The sequence below is a fragment of the Neomonachus schauinslandi genome, chromosome X, assembly GCF_002201575.2.
Source record: "Neomonachus schauinslandi chromosome X, ASM220157v2, whole genome shotgun sequence".
Taxonomy (NCBI): Eukaryota; Metazoa; Chordata; class Mammalia; order Carnivora; family Phocidae; genus Neomonachus; species Neomonachus schauinslandi.
The window spans coordinates 19,062,957-19,088,845 of NC_058419.1; the positions used below are offsets into that span (position 1 = coordinate 19,062,957).

Here is a 25,889-nt window from a genome sequence, read left to right on the forward strand (position 1 = left end):
AGAGATTCAGGAACTAATATGTGTGGATCATGTGTTTATGTTGAGGGACAGAATAAAACTGGGTGTTAGGTAAGGATAGAGAAAGGAATAAAGGAAAACAATAAAAGTGGAAGGGCAGCAAAAAAACAGCTGGAGTAAACTAGTAGTTACTGAAAGAAAAGGACAATGTGGGTTTGCTACATAAAACATCTTCAGAGCAGGAAAGGAGGAACACAGACTTAAGAAAATAAATACTACAGGTTCCCTGAAGATGGAGTCCAAGACACAGAAGTAGGAGGAACAGAGAAATGGGTAATAGAAATTCAGATTGATTAGAGAGGAATGTCTATTTGTTTCCTTTTTCTCCATTAACTTTAACTCTTTCCTGTATCTGAACCTATTCTTTTTTTTCTGCCTCTGAGGAAGAAGCTGCCACCTGCCTTCCTGCCAGAGCTAATTACTGCATTTACATGGTTAGATGATTCCACTGCTTCTTGATTTTTCAGGATCTTGCTTCAGTAGTTATCCTCACTTCACATGCTTCAATTTTTACCCTATATTTTTATTCCCCTCCCTCTTTCCTGTCCCTTCTATTTCCTTCCCTTCCCTCTTTGCCTCCCATTCTCTTTGCCTTTCTTTCTCTCTCTCTAAATACACACATACACACATATGTTCATATATCCATATATGTACATATGTGTGTGTGTGTGTGTATCCTACTTTGTACCAAACTCCGTTCCTTATGCCTACAATCACACAGAGGATTCTCCAGTTCTAAAAACATTCATCCCTTAATCTTGATAAATTCATGAGTTGTCTCATTTCTTACCTTCCCTTTATCACCAAACTTCACTAAAGAGTAGTCTACAATTGCTGCCTCTACTTTCTCACACCTACCATCTAGTTTCTGTACCATCCAGTCTAATGAAACATCTTACTTGAAGATTACTGATGACTTCCTATTTGTCAAACTTAATGCTTCTTAGAACTCATCCTCCTCTGTGTCTTGGAAACATTCGGCATTGATAAACACCCCCTTCCTTTAAATTCTTTATTTCTTTGACTTCAATAATATTTCAGTCTCCGGATTCTTCTTCAAACTCTCACAGGATACCTTTTCTCCTTAACTTGCTTCTTTCTCCCCCTACCCCATAAGTGTGGGTATTCTCCTTAGATACTCCTTCTGATTTTTTCTCTGACTTTGGGCTTGGTGATTTTACTCACCTCTACAATTTTAACTATCCTTTCTATGTAGTAGACTTCCAGTTTTTATATGTATGTCCAACCTCTCAGCCCTGCATCTCCATGTATTTGATGAACAGCTAGATTTGGATGGCTTTCAAGCACCTTACATTCAATTATATCCAAAGCTGAGTCCTTTGACGAAAGCCAGCATGTCCCCTTCTTTCTTTCCTTTGTTAAGAGTTTTGCTCTCAGTCACCCACATAAAACATTTGGAATTATCTTTGATTCGTTCATTCATTCTTTCAGTAAAGATTTGAGAATCTATTATGTTACCACCAGTTAAAAAACTTCCAGTGGTTTACTCTTTACTATACGATAAAACTGAACTTCTTAGGTTAACAATATGCTCTACAACATGCCCCCACCTTATCTTTCTTAATTTAGAACACTTGCAGCCTATCTTTCAGGCAATGGGAACTAGCCATTCTGAAAATGCACCCTATGACAAACATTTACAATTCGGTGCATTTTTTTCTTGCCATTTGGAATACGATAATTTCCCATACATTTTGCTTATTAAAATCTTATTTATGCTTTTTGTGTGCCCCTGTGTTAGCCTTTAAAATCTTATTAAAAAATCTTATATTTATTTATAAAATCTTATTTATTTATTCCAAAACTATCTCAAATTCATCTATCATATAAGTAATCCATATTTTTCTTACAAATAATTTGTCTGATTTCTCTGTCTCCACAACATACTGTTGCTTGCTTATAGTACTTGTCCATTATTCTTATGACATGGCTTTGAGTTTTCCTTTATTGAAAAGGAGAAAGAGTCTACAACAGAGGGTTTTTGGTAAAATATCATCATGTAAATGTTTGGAAGATAGGAGATCTGAATTGGAAGACATGATAGAGGATATCAGTTACAGAAAAGAACAGCTTGGATTTGTAAATTAAGGATGCAGTGTCCTTTCTTCATTCTTCATAAAGTAGAGTGGTTTTGGAATAGAGGGACATTTCAATTACATCTCAGAAAAGGGAATAAGGCCAGAGATAATTGGAAATTGACCAGTGAAGCTGAATACTTAGAAAATTGTGTGCAAAAATGTAGACTTGAGAGATTATTTGGAAGCGTATGCTAGTACTTTGCAGTATGCTTACATAAAAGGGAAGTAATCCAGTAGGGTTGACAGGATTTATATGCGAGAGAGAGTAGAGGTCCAACATATAAAATGAAAGATAGCACTTTTTCTGATCATGCAATGGTAATACTGAAATTAATTTCTTAAAAGCTTGGAAATTTGGCAAAGGTAAATGGGAGATGAGCAAATTCCTATAAGTAAGAAAAAGCATTGAAAATGATGAGGAATGGTCAAGGAGAGAGAAGCCCAGCTTTCACTTCAAGCTGTCAGAGAGGATTGGTACAGATGAAAAAATAATTTGAGGAAAGCTCTCAAGGAAAGAAATGAAGCCAAATGCTTTGAAGAGAAAAATAGATATTTTCAATTTTAGAACAAACTAATGGAGAGCAGAGAAAAGGAATAAAGAAATTAGAACAGAAATAGGGAAATCAAAGAGCAAATGACAAACGCCTGCAATAGATGAAGAGTCTGAGTGATATAGGGAAGAAGCAAAAGCAAGCAAGGCTACTGACATTTTCTCATGCACAGGAAGGGAAGATGGTTGTCATGTGTTTGAGAGATTATAGACAGATAGGTTAAGGTGACTTGAAGTCAGTTATAAGAGTCCTTTATGGAGCTGTAATGCAGGAATGGATATAAGCTAACACAGGGGCACACAAAATCAAGCAGAAAATGAGAGTGACTCAGCAACAGACTTCACAGCTCAAGTGTGAGTGACTGTCATGAACAAGATGTTGAGAAAATCTGAATCTGCTTGTGGTATGGATGTGGCATAGTGGAAAATCTACATGCTCTTGGGTTAGAGATGGTTTTAGTCCCACTTCTACCACTTACCAGCTGTGCAAACTTGGGAAAATCTCTCAGCTTCCAGATCCTTGAATTTCTCATCTGTAAGGTGACTTCACATTGTTGTGAAGCTCAAATGAGACAATATTTGTGAAAATACCTTGAGCAAAATTTAGATATTATTATTCTAGGACTTTTTTTGCATGAGCTGAGCAAATATTTGTTTGTGGTTTCCTTTTCCCCCCAGCTTTATTGAGATATAATGGATATGTAACCTTGTGTTCATTTAAAGTTTATGACACTGATTTTATATATTGATATATTACAGAATGATATCTGTGGGTTTCTATAGTAGATAGAATAAGAAGGAAATCACCAATATGATAAAAAAAGAGAGTGAGTGATATATGAGCAAAGAAAAACTTAGAAACTGGAAGTCACTGACATTACATATATATGTGTTATATATATAAGCAGTTTTATATGTTATATATATAAGCAGTTTTATACATATACATATTTTATCACAAGTTGCCAATGGCACTTTATTTTTCTTTTCAACATCCTGTTCTACAGCTTCCCTGGCCCTTTTTGCCCGGATGCCAAAGAGCAGGACATTGGCAATGCCATTCGAAGACTGGCGAATGCCTTGAAGTTCCTCTCCTCCTCTGTAATGACTGGCTTTCTCCTTCTTACAGACATTCCATATGGGCATGACTGGTCCTGTCAGCTGGGTAGTCAGTTTGAGTTCTTCATCAGAGCTGTCTCCCTTCTTGGGGGCCTAGGGCTTCCTGGGGAAGAGGATGAGCTTGGAGCCATACTCCTTCAGCCACTTTACATTGGCCTGCAGGAATTCCGTGGACTTGTTTTGCCTTCTTGGATTCACTGAGATTCCAATGGTCCATGCCACCTTCTTGTGGAGGCCATCCACCCATAACTTCCATGCTGAAGCCCCTGACAGCTTGCACTTTGGTGTGATACCTCACCATGGGGCTTCAGGATGGGCTGGATGGGTCTGGATGCGGGTGCTCCAGGCCATGTGGTGTGCCTTGGCTTGCAAGCCTTGAGTCTGTGGATCTTCTCTGCTGGCTGGTTGAACCATGTGGCTATGCTGCTGCCAGTCCTTGTGGAAGTGGGGCTTCAGCATCATGCCATTTGGTCTGGGTGCCATGGCTGCGGCCTACAGGCCTCCTCTGAGGGAGGAGAAAGGCCAGCAGGAAAACAATATATGTATTTTTAAAGTTTTTATTTTAATCACCTGGTGCTCACCAGGACAAATGCAGTCCTTAATCCCCATTACCTATTTCACCTATCCCCTCCCCCCTCCCCCCTGGTAACCATCAGTTTGTTCTCCATAGCTAAGTCTGTTTCTTGGTTTCTCTCTCTCATTTCCCCTTTGCTTGTTTGTTTGGTTTCTTAAATTTCACATATGAGTGAAATCCTATGGTATTTGTCTTTCTCTGACTGACTTATTTCACTTGGCATAATATACACTCTAGCTCCATCCACGTTGTTGCACAGGGCAAGATTTCATTCTTTTTTATGGATGAATTATATATATATATCTTTGTCCATTCATCTATTGATGGACACTTGGGCTGCTTCCATATCTTGGCTATTGTAATACCATAAATATATACCTTTGAATTAGTATTTTGTATTCTTGGGTAAATACTTAGTAGTGCAATTGCTGGATCATAGGGTCGTTCTATTTTTAACTTTTTGAGGAACCTCCATACTGTTTTCCACAGTGGCTGCACCAGTTTACATTCCCACCAACAGTACAAGAGGGTTCCCGTTTCTCCACATCCTTGCCAACACCTGTGTTTTGATTTTAGCCATTTTGGCATGTGTGAGGTGATATATTATTGCAGTTTTAATTTGTATTTCCCTGATGATGAGTAATGTTGAGCATCTTTTCTCTGGATTACTCATTTTTAAGGTGCTGAGTTTGTTAAGTTCTTTATGTATTTTGGATATTAATCCTTTATTGGATATGTCATTTGCAAATATCTTCTTGCATTCAGTAGGTTGATTGTTTTGATTTTTGTTGATTGTTTTCTTTGCTGTGAGGAAACTTTTTATTTTGATGAAGTCTCAATAGTTTATTTTTGCTTTTGTTTCCCTTGCCTCAGGGTACCTATCTAGAAAAAAGTTGCTATGGAGAATGTCAGAGAAATTACTGCCTGTGCTCTCTTCTAGGATTTTTTATGGTTTCAGGTCTCATATTTAGGTCTTTAGTCCATTTTGAATTTATTTTTGTGTATAGTATAAGTAAAGTGGTCCAGTTTCATTCTTTTGCCTATTGCTTCCAGTTTTCCAGCACTATTTGTTGATAAGACCCTCTTTTTTCCATTGGATATTCTTTCCTGCTTTGTCAAACATTAATTGATCATATAATTATGGGTTTATTTTTGGATTTTCTATTCTGTTCTATTGACCCGCATGTCTATTTTTGTTCCAGTATCATACTATTTTGATTACTATAGCTTTGTATTATAATTTGAAGTCCAGAACTGTGACGCCTGCAACTTTGCTTTTCTTTTTCAAGATTGCTTTGGCTATTTGGGGTCTTTAGTGGATCCATACAAATTTTAGAATTGTTTGTTCTAGCTCTGTGAAAAATGCTGTTAGTATTTTGATAAGATTGCATTAAATGTGTAGATTGCTTTGGGTAGATATTTTAGCAATATTTGTTCTTCCAATCCACCAGCATGGAATATCTTGCCATTTCTTTGTGTCATCTTCAAATTCTTTCATCAGTGTTTTATAATTTTTAGAGTACAGGTCTTTCACCTCTTTGGTTAGGTTTATTCCTAGTATCTTATTTTTGGTGCAATTGTAAATGGGATTGTTTTCTTTTTTGTTTGTTTGTTTTTATTATGTTATGTTAATCACCATACATCATTAGTTTTTGATGTATTGTTCCATGATTCATTGTTTGCGTATAACACCCAGTGCTCCATTCAATACATGCCCTCTTCAATACCCATCACTAGGCTAAACCATCCCCCCACCGCCCTCCCCTCTAGAATGCTCAGTTTGTTTCTCAGAGTCCATAGTCTCTAATGGTTCATCTCCCCCTCCAATACCCTCCCCTTCATTTTTCCCTTCCTACTACCTTCTTCTTTTTTTTTTTTAACATGTAATGTATTATTTGTTTCAAAGGGACAAGTCTGTGATTCAACAGTCTTACACAATTCACAGCACTCACCATAGCACATACCCTCCCCAGTGTCTATCACCCAGCCCCCCCATGCCTCCCCCCCTCACCACTCCAACAACCCTCAGTTTGTTTCCTGAGATTAAGAATTTCTCATATCAGTGAGATCATATGATACATGTCTTTCTCTGATTGACTTATTTCACTCAGCATAATACCCTCCAGTTCCATCCACGTCGTTGCAAATGGCAAGATTTCATTACTTTTGATGGCTGCATAATATTCCATTGTATATATACACCACATCTTCTTTACCCATTCATCTGCCGATGGACATCTTGGCTCTTTCCATAGTTTGGCTATTGTGGACATTGCTGCTATAAACATTGGGGTGCACGTACACCTTTGGGTCCCTACATTTGTATTTTTTGGGTAAATACCCAGTAGTGCAATTGCTGGATCATAGGGTAGCTCTATTTTCAACTTTTTGAGGAACCTCATACTGTTTCCCAGAGTGGCTGCATGAGCTTCCATTCCCACCAACAGTGTAGGAGGGTTCCCCTTTCTCTGCATCCCTGCCAACATCTGTCATTTCCTGACTTGTTAATTTTAGGCATTCTGACTGGTGTGAGGTGGCATCTCATTGAGGTTTTGATTTGGATTTCTCTGATGCTGAGCAATGTTGAGCACTTTTTCATGTGTCTGTTGGCCTGGCCATTTAGATGTCTTCTTTGGAAAAATGTCTGTTCATGCCTTCTGCCCATTTCTTTTCTTTTCTTTTTTTTTTTTTTTAGGCTTTCTAAATTTTACTATGTTATGTCAGTCACCATACAATACATCATTGGTTTTTGATGTGGTGATCCACGATCCATTGTTTTCATATAACACCCAGTGCTCCAAGCAGTACGTACCCTCCTAAATACCCATCACTGGGCTAACCAATCCCCCCTTCCGCCTCCCCTCTAAAACTCTGTTTGTTCCTCAGAGTCCATAGTCTCTCATTGTTCATCTCTCCCTCCAATTCACCCCCCCATTTTTCCCTTCCTTCTCCTAATGTCCTCCATGCTATTCCTATGTTCCACAAATAAGTGAAACCATATGATAATTGACTTTCTCTGCTTGACTTATTTCACTTAGCATAATCTCCTCCAGTCCCATCCATGTTGATGTAAAAGTTGGGTATTCATCTTTTCTGATGGCTGAGTAATATTCCATTGTATATATGGACCACATCTTCTTTATCCATTCATCTGTTGAAGGGCATCTTGGCTCTTTCCACAGTTTGGCTATTGCGGATATTGCTGCTATGAACATTGGGGTGCATATGGCCCTTCTTTTCACTACATCTGTGTCTTGGGGGTAAATACCGAGTAGTGCAATTGCTAGGCCATAGGGTAGCTCTATTTTTAAATTTTTGAGGAAACTCCACACTGTTTTCCAAAGTGGCTGTACCAGTTTGCATTCCCACCAACAGTGTAAGAGGGTTCCCCTTTCTCCACAACCTCTCCAACATTTGTTGTTTCTTTCCCTGTCCATTTTTGCCATTCTAACTGGTGTAAGGTGGTATCTCAATGTGCTTTTGATTTGGATTTCCCTGATGGCTAATGGTGATGAACATTTTTTCATGTGTCTGTTAGCCATTTGTATGTCTTCTTCAGAGAAGTGTCTTTTCACATCTTCTGCCCACTTTTTGACTTGATTATTTGTTTTTTGGGGGTTGAGTTTGAGAAGTTCTTTATAGATTTTGGATACCAGCCCTTTATCTGTAGTGTCATTTGCAAATATCTTCTCCCATTCTGTGGGTTGCCTCTTTGTTTTGTTGACTGTTTCCTTGCTGTGCAGAAGCTTTTTATCTTGATGAAGTCCCAAAAGTTCATTTTTGCTTTTGTTTCACTAGCCGTTGGAGATGTATCTTGAAAGAAGATGCTGTGGCCAATGTCAAAGAGATTACTGCCTATGTTCTCCTCTAGGATTTTGATGGATTCCTGTCTCACATTGAGGTCTTTCATCCACTTTGAGTTTATCTTTGTGAATGGTGTTAGAGAATGGTCGAGTTTCATTCTTCTGCATGAAGAGACTGTCTTTTTTCCATTGCAAGTTTTTTCCTGCTTTATCAAAGATTATTTGACCGTAGAGTTGAGGGTCCATATCTGGGTTCTCTATTCTGTTCCATTGGTCTATATGTTTTTGTGCCAGTACCATGCTGTCTTGGTGATCACAGCTTTGTAATAGAGCTTGAAATCGGGCAACGTTGTGCCCCCAGCTTTGTTTTTTTTTTTCAACATTTCCTTGGCGATTCGGGGTCTTTTCTGATTCCATACAAATTTTAGGATTGTTTGTTCCAGCACTTTGAAAAATGTCATTGGAATTTTGATCGGGATGGCATTGAAGGTATAGATTGCTCTGCGTAGCATAGACATTTACACAATGTTTATTCTTCTGATCCATGAGCATGGAATATTTTTCCATCTTTTTGTATCTTCTTCAATTTCTTTCATGAGTGTTTTGTAGTTCCTAGAGTATAGATCCTTTACCTCTTTGGTTAGGTTTATTCCAAGGTAGCTTATGGTTTTTGGTGCTATTGTAAATGGAATCGTTTCTCTAATTTCTCTTTCTACAGTTGCGTTGTTAGTGTATAAGAAAGCAACTGATTTCTGTGCATTGATTTTGTATCCTGCCACATTACTGAATTGCTGTATGAGATCTAGTAATTTGGGGGTGGAGTGTTTTGGGTTTTCCACATAAAGTATCATGTCATCTGTGAAAAGACAGAGTTTGACTTCGTCTTTGCCAATTTGAATACTTTTATTTCTTTTTGTTGTCTGATTGCTGTTGCTGGGACTTCTAGTACTATGCTGAACAATAGTGGAGAGAGTGGGCATCCTTGATGTGTTCCTGATCTTAAGGGAAAGGCTCTCAGCTTTTCCCCATTGAGGATGATCTTCGCTGTGGGTTTTTCATAGATGGATTTTATGAACTTGAGGAATGTTCCCTCTATCCCTATACTCTGAAGAGTTTTAATCAGGAAAGGATGTTGTATTTTGTCAAATGCTTTTTCTGCATCAACTGAGAGGACCATATGGTTCTTCTCCCTCCTCTTATTAATGTGTTCTATCACACTGATTGATTTGCGAATGTTGAACCACCCTTGCATCCTGGGGATAAATCCCACTTGGTTGTGGTGGATGATCCTTTTAATGTATTGTTGGATCCTATTAGCTAGGATTTTGTTGAGGATTTTGGAATCCATATTCATCAGGGATATCAGTCTGAATTCTCCTTTTTGATGGGTTCTTTACCTGGTTTGGGGATTAAGGTAATGCTGGCCTCATAGAATGGGTTTGGAATCTTTCCTTCTGTTTCTATTTTTTGAAACAGCTTCAGGAGAATAGGTATTATTTCTTCTTTGAATGTTTGGTAGAATTCCCCAGGAAATCCATCAGGCCCTGGACTCTTGTTTTTTGGGAGGTTTTTGATCAGTTCCTCAATCTCGTTACTGGTTATTGGCCTATTCAGGTTGTCAATTTCTTCCTGTTTCAGTCTTGACAGCTTATAGGTTTCCAGGAAGGCATCCATTTCATCCAGATTGCTCAGTTTATTGGCATATAGTTGTTGATAATAATTTCTAAAAATTGTTTCTATTTCCTTGGTGTTAGTCGTGATCTCTCCCCTTTCATTCATAATTTTATTAATTTGGGTCCTTTCTCTTTTCTTTTGGATAAGTCTGGCCAGTGGTTTATTGATCTCATTAATTCTTTCAAAGAACCAACATCTAGTTTCATTGATCTGATCTACTGTGTTTCTGGTTTCTAATTCATTGATTTCTGCTCTAATTTTAATTATTTCTCTTCTAATGCATGGCTTAGGCATCGTTTGTTGCTTTTTCTCTAGTTCTTTAAGGTGTAGAGTCAGCTGGTGAATTCAGGATTTTTCTAATTTTTTGAGTGAGGCATGGATGGCTATGTATTTCCCCCTTAGGACCACCTTTGCAGTATCCCATAGGTTTTGGACCGATGTGTTTTTGTTCTCATTGATTTCCATGAATTGTTTAAGTTCTTCTTTGATTTCCTGGTTGACCCAAACATTCTTGAGCAGAGTGGTCTTTAGCTTCCAAGTGTTTGAATTTCTTCCAAATTTTTTCTTGTGATTGAGTTCCAGTTTTAGAGCATTGTGGTCTGAGAATATGTAGGGAATAAGCTCAATCTTTTGGTATCGGTTGAGACCTGATTTGTGACCCAGTATATGGTCTATTCTGGAGAAAGTTCCATGTGTGCTTGAAAAGAATGAGTATTCTGTTGTTTTAGGGTGGAATGTTCTGTAAATGTCTATGAGGTCCATCTGGTCCAATGTATCATTCAAAGCTCTTGTTTCCTTGTTGATTTTCTACTTAGATGATCTGTCCATTGCTGAGAGTGGAGTATTGAGGTCTCCTACAATTAATGTATTGTTATCAATGTGACTCTTTATTTTGGTTAACAGTTGGCTTATGTAGATGGCTGCTCCCATGTTGGGGGCATAGATATTTACAATTGTTAGATCCTCTTGTTGGATAGACCCTTTAAGAATGATATAGTGTCCTTCTGTGTCTCTAATTACAGACTTTAGTTTAAAATCTAATTTGTCTGATATAAGAATTGCTACCCCAGCTTTCTTTTGAGTTCCGCTGGCATGGAAGATGGATCTCCATCCCTTCACTTTCAGTCTGGATGTATCTTTAGGTTCAAAATGAGTCTCTTGTAGACAGCATATGGATGGGTCCTGTCTTTTTATCCAATCTGCAACCCTGTGCCATTTTATGGGAGCGTTTAGGCCATTCACATTGAGAGTGATTATTGAAAGATATGAATTGTCATCATGTTGCCTGTGAAGACATTGTTTTTATGGATTGTCCCTGTAAATTTCTGTTGTATATCACTCTTGGGGTCTTTCTCCTTTTATAGAACCCCCCTTAATATTTCTTGCAGGGCTGGCTTAGTGGTCACATATTCTTTCAGTTTCTGCCGGTCGTGGAAGCTCTGCATCTCTCCATCCATTCTAAATGAAAGCCTTGCTGGATAAAGTATTCTTGGCTGCATGTTCTTCTCGTGTAGTACCCTGAATATGTCTTGCCAGGCCTTTCTGGCTTGCCAGATCTCTGTGGATAGGTCTGACGTTATTCTGATGTTCCTCCCTCTGTACGTAAGCAATCTGTTCCCCCTAACTGCCCTTAAGATGGTTTCCTTCGTTCTAAGATTTGCAAGTTTTACTATTATATGCCGGGGTGTTGGCCTGTTTTCCTTGATCTTAGGAGAGGTCCTCTCTGCCTCTAGGACACGAATGTTTGTTTCATTCTCCAGATTAGGGAAGTTCTCAGCTACAATTTGCTCAAATACATCTTCTAGTCCTCTCTCTCTCTCTTCCGGGATTCCAATTATTCTGACATTGGAACGCTTCATGGTGTCACTTATTTCTCTGATTCTATTTTCATGGATTCTGAGTTGTTTTTCCCTGGCCTCCTCTTTTCCCTTTTTATCTATTATATTGTCTTCCAGGTCGCTTATTCGCTCTTCTGCCTCAGTTACCCTAGCTGTTAGATTATCTAGATTGGACTGAATCTCATTGATAGCATTTTTAAGTTCTGCCAATTCACCTTTTATTTCTGCCCTTAGAGACTCTATGTTGCCATTAATTGATTTCTCCACTCTAGCCATTGTCTTCACACTTGCTAGCCTGAATTCCATGTCCGACATCTTGGTTATATCTGCATCCATTTGTAAATCTGCAGCATAAGTCATAATCTCTGAATCTTTTCTATTTTGGGGGCTCCTCCTCCTAGTCATTCTGTTGATGGGTGTTTGAGGGAATGTATAGAGTCCAAATTATTGACCGGAACCCAAGCAAGATGCACCTGTTTTTTTGGGACCTTAGGGTTGCTGGCCTCTTGTTTTCCCAGCCTGTCTTCTGGGGGAGGGGTCTGCTGTGGTGTTACTCAGGCAACCCTGTTTGGGCGGAGTTACCCTGCCCCCCTATGGCGGGGGATGGGCTCAGCGGGAATCAGTCTTTGGGGCTTTTGTTCTCTGGCGGCTTTCCCTGGAGGCTTTCCGTGTCTCTTCTGAGTCAGAGCAGAAGAGACCGTTTCCAACCTTCTGCCTCAGACCAGAGAGATCGCAGTATGTTCTTCAGTGAGCTCTCCAGGCCACACCGTCTCTGTTTCTGTCCGTGCTGCTATAAACTGCAGCATCCTGGGTTGTGTGCCCCTCCGCAGCGCTCCCAGTCCTGCCTCCAGGTCGGAGCATGTCTCTGCCCTTTGTGCTTCTAAAACCACCAGCGCTCCCAGTTCGTGCGCGTGACCCCGCTGCTCTGGGTTTCCGGCCCGGGGGCTGCCCTAAAGTCCTTTCCCCGCCGCTACCGGTCTGCGAGTCTGTGCCCCGTCGGTAGCATGCGAGCCTGTTGCTCATCGGCGGTGCAGGATCCCCACGTCCAGGCACCCTCCTGCTGCCGTTTATCCTCTGATATCTGCCCACAGAATCATGGCTCCCCGCTTCATACCTCGGAACCAACCACCTGCAATATTCTCTTTGTAGAGATCCAGATGTTCTTTCATCGCAGGCTGGTTTCGTGGGTGCTCAGAGTGGTCTGGTAGATATCCAGCTCAATTCCGGGGACCAGTTGAAATAGGTCCCCTACTCCTCCGCCATCTTTCCCCTTCTGCCCCTTTCTTAATTGGATCATTTGTTCTTTGGGTGTTGAGTTTGATTAAGTTCTTTATAGATTTTGGATACTAGCCCTTTATCTGATATGTCATTTGCAAATATCTTCTCCCATTCTGTCGGTTGTCTTTTGGTTTTGTTGACTGTTTCTTTTGCTGTGCAAAAGCTTTTTATCTTGATGCAGTCCCAATAGTTCATTTTTGCCCTTGCTTCCCTTGCCTTTGGCTATGTTTCTAGGAAGAAGTTGCTGCGGCTGAGGTCGAAGAGGTTGCTGCCTGTGTTCTCCTTTAGGATTTTGATGGACTCCTGTCTCACACTTAGGTCTTTCAATCATTTTGAGTCTATTTTTGTGTGTGGTGTAGGGAAATGGTCCAGGTTCATTCTTCTGCATGTCGCTGTATAATTTTCCCAACACCATTTGTTGAAGAGACTGTCTTTTTTCCATTGGACATTCTTTCCTGCTTTGTTGAAGATTAGTTGACCATAGAGTTGAGGGTCCATTTCTGGGCTATTCTGTTCCATTGATCTATGTGTCTGTTTTTGTGCCAGTACCATACTTCTTGATAATGACAGCTTTGTAATAGAGCTTGAAGTCCGGAATTGTGATGCCACCGGCTTTGCTTTTCTTTTTCAACATTCCTCTGGCTATTCGGGGTCTTTTCTCATTCCATACAAATTTTAGGATTATTTGTTCCATTTCTCTGAAAAAAGTGGATGGTATTTTGATAGGGATTGCATTAAATGTGTAGATTGCTCTAGGTAGCATTGACATCTTCACAATATTTGTTCTTCCAATCCATGAGCGTGGAACATTTTTCCATTTCTTTGTGTCTTCCTCAATTTCTTTCATGAGTATTTTATAGTTTTCTGAGTACAGATCCTTTGCCTCTTTGGTTGGATTTATTCCTAGGTATCTTATGGTTTTGGGTGCAATTGTAAATGGGATCAACTCCTTCATTTCTCTTTCTTCTGTCTTGTTGTTGGTGTATAGAAATGCCACTGATTTCTGTGCATTGATTTTATATCCTGCCACTTTACTGAATTCCTGTATGAGTTCTAGCAGTTCTGGGTGGAGTTTTTTGGGTTTTCCACATAAAGTATCATATCATCTGCAAAGTGTGAGAGTTTGACTCCTTCTTTGCCAATTGAAATGCCTCTTATTTTTTTTGTTGTTGTTTGATTGCGGAGGCTAGGACTTCTAGTACTGTGTTGAATAACAATAGCAGATAGTGGACATCCCTGCCGTGTTCCTGACCTTAGGGGGAAGCTCTCAGTTTTTCCCCATTGAGAATGATATTTGCTGTGGGTTTTTCATAGATGGCTTTTAGGATATTGAGGTATGTACCCTCTATCCCTCTACTCTGAAGAGTTTTGATGAAGAAAGGATGCTGTACTTTGTCAAATGCTTTTTCTGCATCTATTAAGAGGATCATATGGTTCTTGTTCTTTCCTTTATTAATGTAGTGTACCACATTGATCGATTTGCAGATGTTGAACCAACCTTGCAGCCCAGGAATAAATCCCACTTGGTCATGGTGAATAATCCTTTTAATGTACTGTTGGATTGTATTGGCTAGTATTTTGGTGAGAATTTTTGCATCCATGTCAGAGATATTGCTCTGTAATTCTCCTTTTTGATGGGGTCTTTGTCTGGTTTTAGGATCAAGGTAATGCTGGCCTCATAGAATGAGTTTGGAAGTTTTCCTTCCATTTCTACTTTTTGAACAGTTTCAGAAGAATAGGTATTAATTCTTCTTGAAATGTTTGATAGAATTCCCCTGGGAAGCCATCTGGCCCTGGGCTCTTCATTTTGGGGAGATTTTTGATTACTGCTTCAATTTCCTTGGTGGTTATAGGTTTGTTCAGGCTTTGTATTTCCTCCTGGTTCAGTTTTGGTAGTTGATACATCTCTAGGAATGCATCCATTTCTTCCAGATTATGTAATTTGCTGGCATAGAGTTGCTCATAATATGTTCTAATAATTATTTGTATTTCTTTGGTGTTGGTTGTGATCTCTCCTCTTTCATTCATGATTTTGTTGACTTGGGTCATTTCTCTTTTCTTTTTGATAAGTCTGGCCAGGGGTTTATCAATCTTTTTAATTCTTTCAAAGAACCAGCTCCTGGTTTTGTTGATCTGTTCTGCTGTTCTTTTGGTTTCTATTTCATTGATTTCTGATCTGATCTTTATTATTTCTCTTCTCCTGCTGGGTTTAGGCTTTATTTGCTGTTCTTTCTCCAACTCCTTTAGGTGTAGGGTTAGGTTGTGTATTTGAGACCTTTCTTGTTTCTTGAGAAAGGCTTGTATTGCTATATACTTTGCTCTTAGGACTGCCTTTGCTGTATCTCAAATATTTTGAATAGTTGTGTTCTCATTTTCATTTGTTTCTATGAATTTTTAAAATTCTTCTTTAATTTCCCAGTTGACCCATTCATCTTTAGTAGGATGCTCTTTAGCCTCCATGTATTTGATTTCTTTCCAACTTTCCTCTTGTGATTGAGTTCTAGTTTCAAAGCATTGTGGTCTGAAAATAGGCAGGGAATGATCCCAATCTTTTGGTACTGGTTGAGACCTGATTTGTGACCCAGGGTGTGACCTATTTTGGAGAATGTTCCATGTGTACTAGAGAAGAATGTGTATTCTCTTGCTTTGGGATGGAATGTTCTGAATATATCTGTGAAGTCCATTTGGTCCAGTGTGTCATTTAAAGCCTTTATTTCCTTGTTGATCTTTTGCTTACATGATCTGTCCATTTCAGTGAGGGGAGTGTTAAATTCCCCCACTATTATTGTATTGTCATCAATGTGTTTTTTTGCTTTTGTTATTAATTGGCTTATATAATTGGCTGCTCCCATGTTAGGGGCATAGATATTTACAATTGTTAGATCTTCTTGTTGGATAGACCCTTTACATATGATATAGTGTCTTTCCTCATCTCTTATTATAGTCTTTGGTTTAAAATCTAATTTGTCTGACATAAGGATTGCCACCCCAGCTTTCTTTTGGTGTCCATTAGCATGGTAAATGGTTTTCCACCCCCTCACTTTCAATCTGGAGGTGTCTTTAGGTCTAAAATGAGCCTCTTGCAGACAGCATATCAATGGGTCTTGTTTTTTAATCCAATCTGATACTCTGTGTCTTTTGGTTGGGGCCTTTAGCCCATTTACATTCAGGGTAACTATTGAAAGATATGAATTTAGTGCCATTGTATTGCCTGTAAGGTGACTGTTACTGTATATTGTCTCTGTTCCTTTCTGGTCTATGTTACTTTTAGGCTCTGTCTTTGCTTAGAGGACCCGTTTCATTATTTATTGTAGGGCTGGTTTTGTGTTTGCAAATTCCTTAGATTTTTGTTTGTCCTGGAAGCTTTTTATCTCTCCTTCTATTTTCAGTGACAGCCTAGCTGGATATAGTATTCTTGGCTGCATATTTTTCTCATTTAGTGCTCTGAATATATCCTGCCAGTCCTTTCTGGTCTGCCAGGTCTCTGTGGATAGGTCTGTTGCCAATCTAATATTTCTACCATTGTAGGTTACAGATCTCTTCTCCTGAGCTGCTTTCAGGATTTTCTCTTTGTTTCTGAGACTTGGAAGTTTTAATATTAGATGTAGGGGTGTTGACCTATTTTTATTGATTTTGAGGGGGGTTCTCTGTGCCTCCTGGATTTTGATGCCTGTTTCCTTCCCCAAATTAGGGAAGTTCTCTGTTACAATTTGCTCCAATATGCCCTTCTGCCCCCCTCTCTCTTTCTTCTTCTTCTGGGATCCCAATTATTCTAATATTGTTTTGTCTTATGGTATCACTTATCTCTCAAATTCTGCCCTCGTGATCCAGTAGTTGTTTATCTCTCTTTTTCTGAGCTTCTATATTTTCCATCATTTCATCTTTTATATCACTAATTCTCTCTTCTGCCTCATTTATCCTAGCCGTTAGAGCCTCCCTTTTTGATTGCACCTCATTAATAGCCTTTTTGATTTCGACTTGGTTAGATTTTAGTTCTTTTATTTCTCCAGACAGCTTTTCTCTAATATCTTCCACACTTTTTAAAAGCCCAGCTAGTATCTTTATAATCATCATTCTGAACTCTAGTTCCAAGATCTTACTAATGTCCATATTGATTGGTCCCTGGCAGTTGGTACTGTCTCTTGTTCTTTTTTTTGAGGTGTTTTTTTTCCATCTTGTCATTTTGTCCAGAGGAGAATAGATGAATGAGAGAGCAAAATGCTAACAGGGTAAAAATGACCCCAGAAAAATATACACTAAACAAATCAGAAGAGACCTGAAACTGGGGGAAAAGAAAGGGAAAGAAAGAAAAAAGAAAAAAGAAAAAAGAAAAAAAAAAGAAAAAGAAAAAGATAAAAAAAAAGATTATGATCAAATATGATCAGGCTGGTGCATAGATCAGTTCCACATACTAGATTTTGGGCGTATTTTGGTCTGTTAGAAGAAACTGCCTCCCAAAATTTTAAAGAAAGAAAAGCTTATATATGTACAAAAATAAGGGAAAATATGATGAAGGGATGGAATATGACTGTAAAGATGAAAATTATAAAAGATTTTTTAAAAGGAATTGATAAAATATGAAGTTGGCTGAAACAAGAAGGAAGAGAAATTTAAAAAAAAAAAGGGAGAGAATGTGATCAGGCAGGAGACTAGAACAAAGCCATACACTAGAGATTTAGGGTATATTTTGGTCTGTTTGAAGACACTGTATCCCAAAATTTTAAAGAGAGAACAACTTATATATATATATACCAAAAATAAGGTTAACTACTATGACGGGATAGAATATGACTCTAAAAATGAAAAACAAAAACGGTTTTTAAAGAAGGGATTGATAAGATGTTGGTTGAAAAAGGGAAAAAGAAAAATTCAAAAAAAAAAAAAGTTAAAAAAAATTAACTTTGAAAGACTAAAGAATCATGGTAAAAAAGCCATGAATTCTGTGTGCATTATTCCTCTAGCGCTGGAGTTCTGCCGTTCTCATTGATCGGTAAACTTGGTCTTGGCTGGCTGTTCTCGCTGATCTTCTGGGGGAAGGGCCTGTTGCCGTGGTTCCCAAATGTCTTTGCCAGAGGCGGAATTGCCCCGCCCTTGCCAGGTCGGGCTAAGTAATCTGCTCGGGTTTGCTCTCGGGAGCTTTTGTTCCCTGCAAGCTTTCTGTACAGCTTTGGAGGCCGAGAGTGAAAATGGTGGCCTCCCAATCTCCGCCCCGGAGGAGCCGAGAACTCGGGGCCCCGCTCCTCAGTGCACCCCCAGAGAAAAGCAGTCAGTCACTCCCGTCTCCCCGGTCCCCGGCCGCACTCTGCGCTCACCCAGCCTGTGACCGAGCATTTCTATCTCTGGCACCCAACCCCGTGTGGAGTCTCCAAACCCAGCAGATCCCTGTGGTGGGCTCCCGCGCTGCTCCTCCCGGGGGAGGAAGGGGAGTCTCCCCGGATCTGCCGCTTCTTGGGTCCCTGCTGGAGGAGAGTGGCCCGAGTGTGCCGTCGATCACAGTTTATGACAACCCCGAGCTGAGAGCCCTCGCCTCGGCTCCATCTCTGCAGCCGGCTTCCCTGCTCTGATACCTGGGAGCTCTGCTGCACTCAGGCACCCCCGGTCTTTCTGTGACCCCGAGGGTCCTGAGACCACACTGTCGCACGAGGTTTCCACCCCCCGCTTAGCCACTGGAGTGACGTCCCTCAGCAGAACCGACTTCTATAAGTTCCGATTTTGTGCTCTTCTGCTCTATCACTTGCCAGAAGCGGCCGACGGAGGCCCCCTCCCCCACCGGCTATCCTCCTGAATATCGCCTTGGATTCACTTCTCCACACATACTACCTTCCAGAAAGTGGTCGCTTTTCTGTTCAGAGAGTTGCTGCTATTCTTTTCTTTGATCTCCTCTTGAGTTCATAGGTGTTCAGAATGGTTTGATCCCTATCCAGCTGAATTCCTGGGACCAGATGAAATTTAGGTCTCCTACTCCTCCGCCATCTTCGGGATTGTTTTCTTAATTTCTCTTTCTGTGGCTTCATTATTGGTGTATAGAAATGCAACAGATTTCTGTAGAATGATTTTATATCCTGTGACTTTGCTTAATTTGTTTATCAGTTCTAGCAGTTTTTTGGTGGAGTCTTCAGATTTCCTATATATAGTATTATGTCATCTGCAAATGGTGAAATTTTTACTTCTTCCTTGCTGATGCCTTTTATTTCTTTTCTTTTCTTTTCTTTTTAGAGAGAAAGAGCATGTGTGTGTGGAGTGGAGGAGGGGCAGAGGGAGAGAGAGAGAATCCTAAGCAGCCTCCACACCCAGCACAGAGCCCAACATGGGGCTTGATCCTACAGTCCTGAGACCATGACCCGAGCCAACTTCAAGAGTCAGTGCTCAAGCAATTGAGCCACCCAGTCGCCCCTACCTTTTATTTCTTTTTGTTGTCTGATTGCTGTGGCTAGGACTTCTAGTACTATGTTGAATAACAATATTTTTAGAAAAAAATTTTAAGGCTCATAATGGTACTATTCATGATGCATGAAATGCAACAGTATGTCTAAAGGAGTAACAGGTGATGAGTGAACTTCAGAAATCATGAAAGGAACACTACATCAAAAACTAAGGATGTATGGTGACTAACATAACATAATAAAATAAAATTAAAATTAAAAAAACTAATGTACTCTATGGTGACTAACATAACATAATAATAAAAAAAAGAAATCATGAAAGGAGCCAGAAGACATTCATTATATTTAAATAAACAAAGTGCAATTTTATATACCACACAAAGTTATACTGGGTCAGAGAATGGGGCTGTCATACATGAATAAAACATAACTATGTGACTCTAGACCCGACTCTCTCCATATCTCTATGTGCTCATTGAATGTTGAAAAGAAGTGAATGATGTTCAGGATGAGATCACCCAACTTTTGAAGCCCTTTATTATATCTGTGCTAAAGACCCTGCTTCTGAGAAAATACATATTGAATGTAAATGAAATTGCATGTAAAAATGAAAAATGAAGGGGTACCCTAATGACCCAAGTTTCTTCCAAATCCTTATTGCTAAATCCTTAGTTCAGTTCTGCATTACGTCTCAGATTATTAATAGCCTCCCAATTGACCCTATGTCCAATCTTATACCTCTTCAATCAATATTATACTTTTGTTTTAAAAGTGAGCTTTTAAAAACACAATTCTGAACATGTTACTGATCTGCTCAAAAAATCATTAATGGTTGCCCACCACCTATAGCAAGGCTCAGCAAACTTTCTTCTGTAAAGGGCCAGATAGTAAATATTTAAGCTTTCCAGGCTACACACAGTCTTTGTAGAATAGGCTTCTTAGTTGTTGTTGTTTTTCTTACATTAGTTAACAATTTAAAAACCAATCTTAGCTCATGGGCTGTACAAGCCAAGAGCTGGATTTGGCCCTTTAGGCCATAGTTTGTTGACCTGTAGAGTAAATAAAGTGCTAGCTCCTTAATATAGCATAGCATTCTCCCCATAATCTGGCTTACTGCTTTCTTCTCAAGTTTTATATATTGCCAAAACACTTCCCACACCTTCTGCTGTGGGAATTAAATTGTTGGCAGTATCTGGAAGTACACCAAGCTGGGTTTTGTACCTCTGTACTTGCTCATATTGCATCCACTAAAATTGTCCTCCTTTATCCAACTGGCAGGCTACTCCTCTCTCAAGACTCTACTAAAAGTGTCATCTCTTCTATTAAATATTTCCTGACTGCCCATTTAGAATTGGTCTCTGTAACCTGTACAAATATGGATCACAGTATCTACAGCACTTCACTGTGCTTATTTACTCCCCAACTCCAATGTGAGTCTCTCAAAGGCAGAAAACGACATACTTGGATTTGTATCTCTAACATACAATAGCCATTTAGTAAATGTTTGTTAAATGAATGGCCCCAGGCATTGTGTTAGCGAGTCATCCGACACCAGCAACAACATAAACAGACATGAAGAGAGATCGGCAGCCCTCTGAATTGTGCATGACCCACACACAGAAGCAAGCTATTACTTTTGTTGTCTCTAGAGAAGCTCCCTGATTCCCACTCTTAACATCCTGTGGAGATTTCCCCATACACTCATCAGGACATGGTTACACAGATCATCATGGCAGACTTTTTCTTGAAGCAGTAATGCCATCTAACAGTGCCTGTGTTTTTAGAATCCATATGTGGGCTCAAAACCTATCTTCCAATAAACATACTTTAAAAAATGTTCCTAGGGCTTTTAGTATTATTAGTGATAGAATGGTGACCTAAATAGGTGTTAGTGAGCTGCCTTTGGAATGTAGCTACTGTGTCTCAGTGGGGAAAACGTGCTCTGAGTTCCAAGCTGATGACTTATGAGTTAACTTTTGCACATAACTCATTCCTAAGTTTGGGGCTGTCTCTACTTAAAATATATCAAGCATAGGTCAGAGGAACTGGAATAGGAGTCAACCAAATTAAAAGTAAAGCCATAAAAGTGAGAGCCAAAGAGAAATATGATATAACTGTGTTTCTAAAACTAGAGAATGGGGTGGTGAGGCTCCTTGTTGTACACTATGGAGAGGACAATGCATAAAGGAAATTGACTTTGAAAAACAAATTATAGGAGTATTTGGGAACTTTCAGAAAATTGCGATAATATCTTAGCAATTTATAAAAAATTGCTATTCAATAAATAGCAATTTATTGAATTCTTACTATGTGCCAGGAACCACTCTAAGAATTTTTTTTCTTTTTTTATTATGTTCAGTTAGCCAGCATATAGTACATCATTAATTTTTGATGTAGCGTTCAGTGATTCATTAGTTGCATATAACACCCAGTGCTCATCACAACACGTGCCCTCCTTAATACCCATCACCCGGGGCGCCTGGGTGGCTCAGTCATTAAGCATCTGCCTTCAGCTCAGGTCATGATCCCAGGGTACTGGGATCAAGCCCTGCATCGTGCTCCCTGCTCAGTGGGTAGCCTGCTTCTCCCTCTCCTCCCCCTGCTTGTGTTCCCTCTCTCGCTGTGTCTCTCTCTGTCAAAGAAATAAATAAAATCTTTAAAAAAAGAAACTTTAAAAAATAAATAAATAAAATAAAATTTACAAAAAAAAAAATACCCATCACCTGGTTACCCCATCCTCCTACCCCCTCCGCTCTGTAACCCTCAGTTTGTTTCCCAGAGTCCAGAGTCTCCCATGGTTTGTCTCACTCTCTGATTTTTTCCTGTTCAGTTTTCCCTCCCTTCCCCTGTGGTCCTCCGTGCTATTCCTTATGTTCCACATATGAGTGAAACCATATGATAATTGTCTTTCTCTGCTTGACTTATTTCACTTAGCATAATCCCCTCCAGTTCCATCCATGTCGATGCAAATGGTGGGTATTCATCCTTTCTGATGGCTGAGTAATATTCCATTGTATATATGTACCACATCTTCTTTATCCATTTATCTGTTGAAGGGCATCTTGGCTCCTTCCACAGTTTGGCTATTGTGGACATTGCTGCTATGAACATTGGGGTGCATGTGCCCCTTCTTTTCACTACATCTGTATCTTTGGGGTAAACACCTGGTAGTGCAATTTCTGGGTCATAGGGTAGCTCTATTTTTAATGTCTTGAGGAACCTCCATACTGTTTTCCAGAGTGGCTGTACCAGCTTGCATTCCCACCCATAGTGGCGAGGATGTGGAGAAAGGGGAACTACTCTAAGAATTTTATATAAATTATCAATTACACACACACACACACACACACAATGATCAACCTTCAGAAAGTAAAGAAAGAGGTCAAGGATAGAAAATAGTGTGACCAGATATTCATCTACCCAAGAGAAGAGTGTAGGAGGAAAGAAAACTTTAGAAGCAAGACATAACTACCTTCGCAATGTGTTATGACAGAAAAATTCCAGAATCAGTCAAAGTTAAGATGAGAAAAAGAATCAACAAATTACCATAACACAAAGTGTACAATACATGTTAGCTGCCAACAATAGAAAGTGCATATAGCATCTTATTAAATGGGGAAGAAGGAGAAAAATAATCACAGTCTTGGCCATGAAGACTCTTGGGTAGAGCAGAAATGCTAAAGCTCATTAATGTGTATGAGAAGTGGGAGTAGAAACGGCCAGAGGGTCGCTAGGGCACATCATGGAAGAGAAGGCAGAGAAATAGGAGAAGGCAGAAGAATAACAATTTCAGTTTATACATTTTTGTAAGAAATTGATGTGATGGAAATTTAATATTTGTAGAAGCAATGTTGCTTGGGAAAAGATTTATTAATATGTATAATATGCAAACTAAAATAAGAAATTATAAGTATAAACTAGAATAATTTATTTAAAAATGCTTTTTAAAGGATAAAGTGCTTTATACATACAAAAGATACTTCTTGCCATGAGATGTTATCATCTAAATATGGGAATTAAGGGGTTATTTGTCCATTAGGTTCAAATTGGGGTAGACACCTACAAAATGTGATATGAGGAGCAAATGCTATACAATGATTGTATAACTAGTGTGCTATATATGAATTTTATCCACTTTGTGTGGCAAGAAAGATGTTTGGTCAAAAAAAACTTGCTCTTTATTCCTCAGGAAAGAACCTGTCCCTGATGGACTACTATAGCTGTAACATTCACCTTTGCCTATCTCCTACTATTATTCTCTCTCTCAACTATTTTGGTCACATTCATGGCATTAGGTCATAATGTGACTTGACAAAATGTTAACATTTATGGTAAATTTGTTAAAGAGTGTCTAGTAGTGACCTTAGAATGTTCACCTAGATTTTTGATGTTGTTTGTTTTAAAAAACTTAAATTGAAATTTTATGGGCCAAGTTTTCATTGCTTTTCCTGCACATTGTAAAGAGAGCCATTAGGATTTTTCGTTTTCTTTGGCTAACTTCCTAAGTGAAGCTTTTACGTCCTTGTTTCTCAGGGTGTAAATGAGGGGAATTAACATGGGAGTAACAGCTCCATAAAATATTGAGAAGAATTTCTATTGTTCCTGAGATTCCTTTGACTGAAGTTTCAGGTACATGTAGATGGCTATACCATTAAATATGGTGACCACAGTTAGCTGGGGTCCACAGGTAGAGAAAGCTTTGAGCCTGGCCTGAACAGAGTGGATCCTCAGCATGATAACCACAATGTGCAAGTAGGAAATGAGGACAAAAGTGAAAGGCAGGGGCAGTGTGAATATACTGACAACCAGACCCAGACACAGACTGACAGGAGTGTCAGAGCAGACGAGCTTCAGCAGGGCCTGAATCTCAAAGGTAAAATGGTTGATGATATTCTGTCCACAATAACAAGCAGGTCTTGCAAAGATTGGTAAGACTGCTACTAAAAAGGCACTGGCCCAGGTTCCCAAGGCCAACTGTATTCAAACTTGATTATTCATAATAGTGGTGTAATGCAAGGGATTGGAGATTGCAACAAACCTGTCACGAACCATGACAGCAAGGAAGAGACATTCTGTCTTCCCTGGATAGAAGGATGTGGTCGTCTGGGCATAACAGCTGGTATAGAAAATGATGAGGAAGTACCTGAAGCATTGGGCCAAGATATATGGTTCCTAGCTTGTGGAGTAACAGATACCAAGGAAGGATAAATTACTGAGGAAAAAATACATGGGGATATTAAGTTGAGAATCCCATCTCAGTACAACAATAAAGCTGTTCCCAACTATTGTGTTAAGGTAGAAAAACAGCAGTCCCAAGAAGGCACTCTGGATTTGAGGCTGTTGGGAAAATTCAGTGGGCAGTCACCTCAGAGGCATTATCTCTAGATTGCCCATTTAGTCATCTCAAGTACTGGGAAAGACAACAAAATGTAATGTCACCTATGTTAGGAAGTAAGAGGAATAGCATCTTAGTAGCCTGTTAGAGTTCATGTTCTAGACTTCTGATTAATTATTGTGTGTCATTTGTTTTACTGGGTCAGACTCAGCAGCTCAAGTATCCAAATGATGAAAATACAGGTTCTCTTTGCTTTTCTATCTTGTAGAAACTTATAAGGTTAAGTTGTTTGGACTGTGTTAGATCCCACTACAGGTACTTAATACCTGATCAAGTAAGACAGTCATTAACATTGAGTTAAACAAAATTATTTTGCTCATAAAGGGGCATTACTAGATGATTGACTTTATTCTTGACAAAAAAAGAGGCAAATATGCTACATCTCCCCACCAAGCATGCTCATTTATAGACAGCTTTATTGAAGTCGGTTCACCAATTACAAACAATAATTTTTAACTTTAAGCTCAGTGATCCAATTGTGAATGCTTGAAATACTTACTTGCTTTTCAACTCTTTTTTTGCTTCTTCTATGTCATACTAAAACCACATATGGATGGCAAATTAGAAAGTGTATATGTAGGTAAAGCAATCAGTCAATTCAATGGAAAAACACCACCAGACAAAATGACATGAAATAAATGAAGCGACTTGTGGATTTATGAAAATCTCACTCTTTGTTCAGTTGTTCTGACATCTGTCTTCAATGACAGAAGCATACTATGTGCAGATCCTACCATCTCCATATAATTTCAAACAAGAGCTTAAAGAATGATAGGAAAATTTTATTAGATAAAGGATTTTATGAAGACAATGGTTACCAGAAATTCTGAAGAGAGACAAGTCAAATTTTGGAATACATGTTTCCAGAAGTGTAGAAAGAGAGAAAGAAAGAAGGAAGGAAAGAGAAGGAAAAGACAGAGCCCTGTCAGTTTTGTACGATTTCGGTAGGGAGTGAAACAGATGACCCATTGAAATCTATCCTGGCTTTAGGATTTTCTTACTTACACACAGAATCAAATCTCTCCATACTGTAATGTTGTATTAGTGCTGCATATAATTGAGTAATTCTTCATACCTGAAAAGCCAAATGTTAAAATACAGAAAGAAAGTGAGGAAGTCAGTGGGATCTAAGCCTAAATCCTGGTTCAGCCACTAATA

At 39.2% G+C, this 25,889-nt stretch overlaps 1 pseudogene; it reads right to left on the bottom strand.

Moving 5' to 3' along the window:
- Positions 1-3,602: 3,602 nt before the first annotated feature.
- Positions 3,603-4,269, bottom strand: LOC110575220 (annotated as a pseudogene).
- Positions 4,270-25,889: the final 21,620 nt, after the last annotated feature.